Consider the following 9,605-nt stretch of genomic DNA (forward strand, 5'->3'; position numbering starts at 1 on the left):
TTGCTAGTTTTGTTTTTCATATTTTTTTTTATTCTCTCTCGGCTACTGCAGTTTTCGCTAGTTTTGTTTCTCTCCTTTATTTTCCATTTTTTGTTGGCAACTTCATGTTTTATATTTCAAATCACTTTTGTTTCTTCTCATTCATGCATAGAGAGTCTTGAGAATGGTTGCCAGTATTTGAGCATTTGAAACATGTTGACTTTGATTTCCATTTACATATTTTTTAAACCAATAAAGTTTTTTAAGCAAGTAATAACCAGCATTTGCTTGAATTTTTTGACTATCTATTCAAAGCTTAAAGCATTAAAAAAAATTATAATAACTATGTAATACAACAAGCTAGGAGTTTGGAAAACTTTATAAATTATTGTTTTTTTTTAATGACACTTGAAATATAAAATCTACGGTTGCTATTTTTCAAGTTTTTTTTTTCTTCAATTAATGTATGATAATGCATGAGAAGTATCCAATCTTCATTTAATTTTCAAGTCTCGTTTATTTTATCGGTGAATACTTTTGCTATAATTATTTCATATGTTAATATTACTCTTACTGGAACAATTGTTTGTATGAGCTTTTGCATGTAGGAGCATTGCATTGCAGCTCATACATGTTAAAGGATAAAAACCATCAATACCAAATTATTTAAACTATTCTATCATGATTGGAGGTTTTATTGCCAATCTAATTTAATATAAATCAGGTTTTTTTTCTTTGGTAAAACTGCATGATAAAAAAAGTAGAATTTCGCATTGTGCATTGATGAATAAAAGTAAATTTAAAATTTATGGCATGATTTTTAAAAAAAATAAATATCGAACTATTCATAATATTACAATTCTCCAAAGCTGTAATGCTTAAAAACAATAATTAAATTCCACTTTAGTGAGTTTTAAAAGTTTCCTTTAAGTGCAATATGAACATTAACATAAAATCTTATTATCTTTTATTTTTTAATTAGTGAATGTTTTTGTTTAATGTTTTAACATTAATATGTTGAGAAAAAGAAGTACCGGATATTTCTGTTAATGTTTTTACATTACTACATTACAAGGCTCTTGAATTGTTGTAAGTCTGTGATAAAGCATTTGCATTTCAAACTTCTGCATAGATACTTTTTGCATGGTGCAAGAGTTTTTAAATGTAGGAATTTTAATCTCTATGGAAATTGATTTAATAAACGTATTGTACAACTAGTACTTTAGCTTCAATGATTTTAGCACTTTTTAGAAATCAGTCTGTGCAGTTATAAAAATGCTACACGCATTTTTGATCCTAGTACTTAAATTAAATTTAAAAAAGTCACTGTAGTATTTAAAGCATGTACTGAATATAAAATGAACATCTAAGGCAATAATGTTAAGCATATCATTTATTTAAAAATTTACATGTTCATTTATTTAAGATTTGTCACATGATGATAAAAAAGTGAGTCAAAATTTCTGAAGTTGTATATCATCTCACTAACTGGGGCGAAATCTTCATTGAGACGCTTTTGATAATTTGTCTTTTTAAGAGGGATGTCCTTTTCAAAGGACATTCTTTTAAGTGGACTGAGTAGTCTAATGTCGAAAATTGTTATTATCAAAGTACTATTAGACATTTTGACTGAAAAATATTCTAGACACTTCTTCATTTAATTTGTTTTTAAAATTTAATTTTTTTCTTGTTAGTTTTATGACTTTGACTCTTGGTTAAAAAGTAAAAACTTTTTAAAGCTGAATCAGCAACAACTTTTCTAATTTATTTTGATTGGATTATATACGACAGAGTACCTATTAAGTTAAAATCTTCTTGATTAAATGATATTTAGTTAATCGTTGTAGGGTGTACAAAATAAAGAACGAAACATCTGAATAATTTTTGAATAAAGGCAGTCTAACATACAGCCTCATTGGTTCTAGGGATTCACCTTAAGTATAGCTACCATAGCGTTCACATAGGATAGCTATTTCATTTGTGCTGATATTTTAAATTATAAAATCTTACATAAAAACTCTCTGAATAAATATATATTTTTTACACCAGGTTGAGATTTTTAACCCTCAAAATGTAGAAAATATTTACTATCTAGAAAACATGGTTTTAATGGTTAAGAGATGGTTTGAAAATTTAGACAACTTAATGTAATTTTTTCTTTTTAATATTTCTGTTTCACTAAAACTTAACCTAAACCACCAAAAAAGAAAAAAATTATTGCACATAGTTATTAAATTTGTTTATACAAAAGTAATTCTATTCCAGTCTATTTTCTTATAATTAAATTTTATTCTCTAATTTAATCATTTGTATTAACAAACAGTTCAGTTGATTAAACTGATAATGCATTCAAGTCTTATCTATTTTTGCATTATTTTTAACTCCAAAATTGTGTAAATTTAAACAGAATCTGTCCTCAGAAGCATAAATTTAGAAAAATTACGTATTTAAAGTTTCTTTACTCAAAATCTGTTGGGCAAAATTTAGTTCAAATTTTGGATTTTGTCATTTAGGAATACATTGTACAAAATTATGTAGAGATTTGTATTCCTTATAGTTCAAAATTTCACTCATTATTATAATAAATAAGGACAGATATTAAATAATTTTTTCAAAATTATATTTTGTATCATTCTAATGATTTGATTTTACAAATGGAATTAACATTTAAAGTTTCAAATTTTTGTTTCTACCTGCACTATTGGGACAATATTTTCCAAGTCTCAGCTACCTTCCTTATTTTGAAAATCAAGAATCCAAATTTGTCAAAGTAAAGGTGTGTTTATTTTAAGAAAGTGCTTTTTGTCTCCTACTTTCTAATTGTACTAATTCATTAGCATACATAAGTTTAGACTCTTGAATCAATAGGATTGCATGTTAGTACATGGAATTCTGATCTCTAAATCATTAATTATGTTGGCATTGTGTTTTTTATTTTGTGCACTCTACGTGTCTATGAATGAATTTTTTGTAAATAGTTCTGGATTAGGATTTTGATGCACTACTAATCTATTTTTTAAGCAACTATTTTCGATGAAAATTTTTTTTAGTTAATTTGTTTATTTTTTGTTTGTACGCTGGGATTTTTCTAAAAAAATTATCTGTATTAATTGTTAATTTGTCACATTATTTATAATTCTTCTAAAAAAATTACTGCATAAATCTTAATTCACTTATTCTTCTGAAATATTTTTTATTGCTATTCATGAAACTCTTTACTGTTTGAATTAGCTGGTGAAGCAATGTACGACTTGAGGAAAATTAACATAACAGAAAATTGCACCAATAATCATATAGCAATAAATATGTATGTTCAAAAAACGTGGTTTCTTAAATTTTGCTCAAATATAAATGTGAATTTTAAAGTTAATCAGAATAGTACAACGAGTCAATCAAAATGTTATTTGTGAGAAAATATTTGTGTGACAAGTCTTGCATCGTTATATTTAGTAGTCACAATTATTTTTATTGGTATATTTGATGATCTTAAAAAAAATGTAGTGTACTGTTTCAGTTTATGTAACAAAACAATCTCGTGTTTTCTGCCAGAACCTATAAATATTATTGCATGTTTAACTTTTCTCGATTTTTAATAAATGTGTAATTTTTTTCAAGATAATGTACATTTTTGTCTTAAAATTTATTTTTGAGTATCTGTAGTGTAATCCCTATTTGTAAATCCAAGTAGAGTTCTTAAAAAATTACATAATTAAGATTGAAATTAATATTAAAAATTTATTTATCTTTAAAAGTAAATTATGCTAAGTTTATAATACTAATGAAAGTTGTTAATTTTATTCAATGAATTACTCTGTAATTTATGAAGTTACTTATATGTTATAGTTTCAAAAATTGCTTATGTTCAAACATTATAGAATTTTTTAACTCGGTGATACTGAACTAGTTTATTGTATTTACTATTTTATAGATTTTATGGTAAGTTCCTCAATTATTTAAATTCTATGTTGATTAAATTAGTATATTTACCCTTTATAATTCTAAATTAATGCTTAATAAAAAAAATTTATTTATAAAATTGTTGAATTACATATTTTTATAGATTGATGCAAAACTGATACGGCCCTATTTCAAAATATTAGACTTTTTAAAACTAAATTTTTTATATAAAACTTTTAATACTATGGCTTTGGCTTACAACAAGTACTCTCTTCTTTTTTTTTACTTGTTTACTTAATTACGAATGTTAAAAAGGAAGTGGTAGTCAGATGGAAGTGGTAGTCAGAAAAGGAAGAGGTAGTCAGTGTTAGTAAAAGCAAGATTAGAAAACAACAAGCATGCAGTGCTAGTCCTTCAATTCTAAAGTACATCCCTATAGGAGTAGAAAATTTCATATCTTTTGCAGGTGAAGAGAGGTAGAAGATATATGTCAGCATTTTCCCAAAATAGACTCAGTAGACAGAATTTATTTTCGATTTCAGAATTGAGAAATCGAAATTAAAATGTTATCTTTATGGATCAAAAGAATTTTCATGCTCTGATTTTGCAATCCTTAACATTAATTTTTATTTTATATTATTATATAAATTCATTTTTTGGCAGTAGTTGAAATAGTTTTTTTTTCCACTAGGAGCTACAGTCATGAATTTAAAATTATTTCAGTACATGAAATACCTGCCATCGGCCCTTCAACTTAAAAAAAACCCATCAGTTTAAGGAATACAAGATAAATATGGCCCAAGCAAAGGTAATTAACCTTAAAAATCATCGGTGATAAGAATATAATGCATTTTTCTGCCTTTCTAAATCTGCACAAGAAGGCAATGATTATCTTTCCATAAGAAGGCATCTTGGAATTGAAGGACTCGCATTTCTTAACCATATTTCTATTGCATTCAATTCAGGAAACCCTATTCTTTAGTGATCAACAAGCGCAAACTCTTAGCGAAATATTAAGTTTCATTTACATAAAATCTTATTTCTTGCACCAAATGGTTTTTGGATTTGGATACACAAAAATGTTATTTTTCATTACAATATCAATCCAAACCATATTTTGCATACCTAAATTTGATAATTGTTAATGTCATTCTTTTTATCCTTGCTTCAGCAATTACAAATATGTGAATGTCTTTTATTCAATGTGATTCAATTTGTGTGCCTTCATTGTTATATGACATTCACTCAACATTGATCATCAAATGCTATTAAAAAAATTTCAACGCTTGCTACATTTTGTTTGCACCTTTTTTTAAAATCGTTTTTTACTTTTTTATTAGCAAGTTTTTTTTTTATTTCTTGTTAATTAGTAACTGAGTAATGAGTTTAAATTTTACAAAAAGTTTTTTACGAAATATCTGTGTAAGTTTGTCTTTGCGTCAAATGCATATTAGTTTATCCAGCAGAGAGTTATTAATCAACAAGCTTTGTTTGATTGAATACTTATCGTTCAATATGTCTTACAACCTATACTCTAATGGTTTGATGAAACTTAAGAAGGATCCAGTTAAAATCTGCTGTTTCAGTTTTTAAAATTATGTACAGCTACTGTTATTTCCCAAAACCTGTTTTAATACTAGTTGCTTTTTCTCTGTCTCTCTTACTAGAATGCAGAGAACAAAATGATACGTCAAAAGCAAGAAGGGATGAAAGGACTTTTCCATAATATTACGTACAAAAATGGTGCACAAAATATATTGCATTATATTATGTAAAAAACAGGTTACATAACTGACCAAGAATTTTACACTCTTTATGATTAGTAAATAATATTTTTATAATTGTTGTTGTAGGAAACTTGATGCATTGAATAAAAAGAAAATTAATGATAACATTAAAAACCATAAAATTTAATAACATAATTTCTCCTAATGTGTATTTTGTATTTAATGTGCAAACAACTGGTCAGTAGGGTTGTTTAAGATCATTCAAGACTCTTAAATAAGTTTGTTAGACATGAAGTAGTACTTATTTTATAATATTGTATCACATTCAGATCTAAAATGAGTCACATTTAAAAAGTTTATTGGTGTTTTGAATTTGGTTGCAATAGTTTCGCATCAACTTGTAGTATGTCTTATTATTAAAGTTCTACTCACTGTTATATTTGGTGCAGTTAAAACAAGGTCATTAAGATTTTATATTGAAACAAGGTCATTATTTTTTAAGATTCATTAAGATTTTCTTAATTTAAATAACATGAGTCCATTTAATCACAAACTAACTCTGCTAATGATTGAATTTCAAAAATGTATTCAAAATGTTTCAGAAATAATGAGGGATGTCATAAATAATTAGCTGAGAAAAATGATAAAATTTCCATATTAGAATTTGAGTTAGGATATATAACTGAAGAATCACATAATTTTATGCAAAATTATTGAATATTTGCAAAGTAAAATATTATTGATTTAATTATTATTTTATTTAATTATTCCTTTAATTTATAATTTCTATAATAGTTTAATTTGTGTAATTATTGTCATGTAATTTGGAAATCAAGTTTCTGAAATTTTATGTTACCTTGCAAAGTTAAGCTCACATTGCAATTTTTTTAATGAGGAACTCTGCTATGTCATAAATTACTTGCATGCTGCTATTTTATTATTTTTAAATTTTGCTTATTCAATTTATAGAAAATTCTAAATAATTATTACAGAAAAATACAGTAAAAAGTTCATATCAGAATCTAAGTTTAGATCAATTCCCTGTGTTACTGTTTTTTTTTATTTTTTTTTATTATTATTATTATTTTGAAATATCTGCTAATTCAAGAGACTTTATTATTTCTCAAAATATTTTTTTTATTTGCTGATATTTGCAGAGTAGCCATGTTAAAATTTTCAGAGCAGCATAGCTGAAACTTGCTTTACAAAAAATTTGCTTTATCTACATCTTTCAGGCACACAAAAAAATAAATAAATAAAAACGAATTACAAAAAGCAATAACACATCCTAAGTAGTTTGAAATTATTGTTCCTAACACCTCAATGTTAAAGCTGTTTCAAAAGTATAAAGTAGCTGCTAAATTATTTCTAATATACAATCACAGAAATGTAGTAATTAATAAATAATTTTATATTATTAAAATTTTAAAAAAATTTTAAGTCCTAATAAAAGCCAGCTTTTTTAAGTGGTTTAAACCAGAGAGAGACTGGCTTTTTTTTTTTTTTTTTTTTTTTTTTTTTTTTTNTTTTTTTTTTTTTTTTTTTGACCTGACAAAAGCTTCACAACCCTGATTCTTATGTTGATCAACAGATGAATTTGCAAAATGTGTAAATTTCAATTTGTATATGGTTACCATAGTTTAACTATTGTCTCATAGACATATAGTTTCACAGCATTTCTTTGGTTACATTACCGTAGTATCCATTTGTGGAACAAATAGCTTGGATGATGACTTGTCCTTCAAAGGCCTGTTTTAACTGCACTTGGTATAGTCACTCATTGAGAAAAAAGTATTCATTTTTTTATTTTAGTCTTATTTCTACCATGTATTCTGTGACCAAGCTCATCATATAACCACTTTTAAATTTTTTTTGATGAAATTGAATGGTATATTATGAAGTGTTTTATAGCTGTTTTTTTTCTTCCTTCCTATCCCTTAATTTAAAAAGAAAAACAAAACTCATTACTTTTTTAAACTTGTCTTCCATTGCATTCTTTTAATACTATGGCTTTGGCTTACAACAAGTACTCTCTTCTTTTTTTTTACTTGTTTACTTAATTACGAATGTTAAAAAGGAAGTGGTAGTCAGATGGAAGTGGTAGTCAGAAAAGGAAGAGGTAGTCAGTGTTAGTAAAAGCAAGATTAGAAAACAACAAGCATGCAGTGCTAGTCCTTCAATTCTAAAGTCCCTATAGGAGTAGAAAATTTAATATCTTTTGCAGGTGAAGAGAGGTAGAAAATATATGTCAGCATTTTCCCAAAATAGACTCAGTAGACAGAATTTATTTTCGATTTCAGAATTGAGAAATCGAAATTAAAANAAATAAAATTTAGATTTACTATTGCTCACATAGTCTAATGTTTATTCTTCAATTTACTTTATGAAACACGATAATGTTTTATAGAATATGTATTTCTGGTAAAGCAGAAACCCTGCAGATTGTCACCGCAACTGCAGATTAATTTTCATCCCAGATTTATAAATAAATAAAAATGGCTAAGGCTTCGATTTTATACCTATATTGAAAATGAAGAAGTGAAAATATTTGGGGGCAGATTTGTTGGTCTCTCTTTTAGGTATTAGGTGGACCAACGCTGCTCCCACAGTAAGGACAGATAGTGCAGAGAATGAAAGAACATCCATGCCTTGCCTGGGATTCAAACCCAGAACCTTTCTGATGCAAGTCTAATTCCCTGACCCCTACATAGGCCGGCTATGCACAAAATATAAAAGAGGACACTTCAATAGCTTTTGATCTAATGATTGGTATTCACGTACTAATTGACGTATGGTTTATGGAAGCAACCTTAAATCTAATTCATTTATTTAGTTGATATTCTGCATTAAAATATCTGGCACAAGCGTTACCTCTTTTCCTGAAGAATAGGAATTTTTGACCATTAAAATATGAGGGGTCGTCGCAATTTAGAAAATATGAGCCTAATAGTTTACGCAGGAAAGCAGCCGAAAGTTTGGGTCCTTTAATTTTACTTTTTGCGTATTTCGCTATATTTCTAGAACTAATAAAGTTTATGTATTAAAAAAATATTCAAATAATTATATCATTTGTTTATCCATGATAATGCCATCTGAAAAATTATTATTTATTTGATTTATTATTATCATTACTCAATTGTAAGGTACACAAATTTTTACCTCATTTTAATCTACGTTATTTTAAATGAAAAAATCCGAAATTTGAAGGTAATTGGTCGAATATAGTTCTTGAGCAATAAAAATTTTTAAAATAAGACCTTGAAGCAGCGAAATAAGCAAAAAGTGGAATTAATATTAAGGGATTCAAACTTTTTATCACTCTCTAAGCAAAATTATTGAGTCTTTGTAAGATTGTGGTTACCCCTTGTATTTTGAGGGTTAAAAATTCAAATCTGTTGAAAAGAATTTTTTTTTTGTTTCCTTTCGTAACTTTAAATATCGACTATATTAACTAATCTGCAGTCAGCAGATATAAATTTAAATTAGTTAGGAGAAGAAAAAAAAACTATTATCCGATTTCACTAACTAAAGCTTCAATTTTATATTTAAAAGTACAGTAATTATATTTTAATTTTACAACTTTAGGCAAAGGTGTAGTTTGCGAATACATGACAATGACGTAGATTAAAAACATACTACTGCCAAGAACTACTTAGTTTTTAGTCTTTTTTTCTTTCTTCTTTGAAGCAGTATCTCTATTGCAATAAACTAACTACATCAGAAAAATTAAGATTAAAAGATGTTAAGTTCTATAATTTATATTTGCATATGACTCTTCTTTTAAGTTGATTGCGTATGTTTCAGTGCCTGGTGTGGGTATTTTTGACGTGTTTATATCTTTACTTTAAAAAGAAATTGAAGGTGAACAACTGTAGCCGGCGGGCATCCCACTCTTTTGTTCTAATTTTTTTTTCCTCCCATTTGATTTATTTTAAAGTAAAAAAAATCACGGGGCTGAGTTCAATGTTTGGCAGACGAGAATCTACCCCCACACTTAGTAAG

The sequence above is a fragment of the Parasteatoda tepidariorum genome, chromosome 2 (genome assembly GCF_043381705.1).
Source record: "Parasteatoda tepidariorum isolate YZ-2023 chromosome 2, CAS_Ptep_4.0, whole genome shotgun sequence".
NCBI lineage: Eukaryota > Metazoa > Arthropoda > Arachnida > Araneae > Theridiidae > Parasteatoda > Parasteatoda tepidariorum.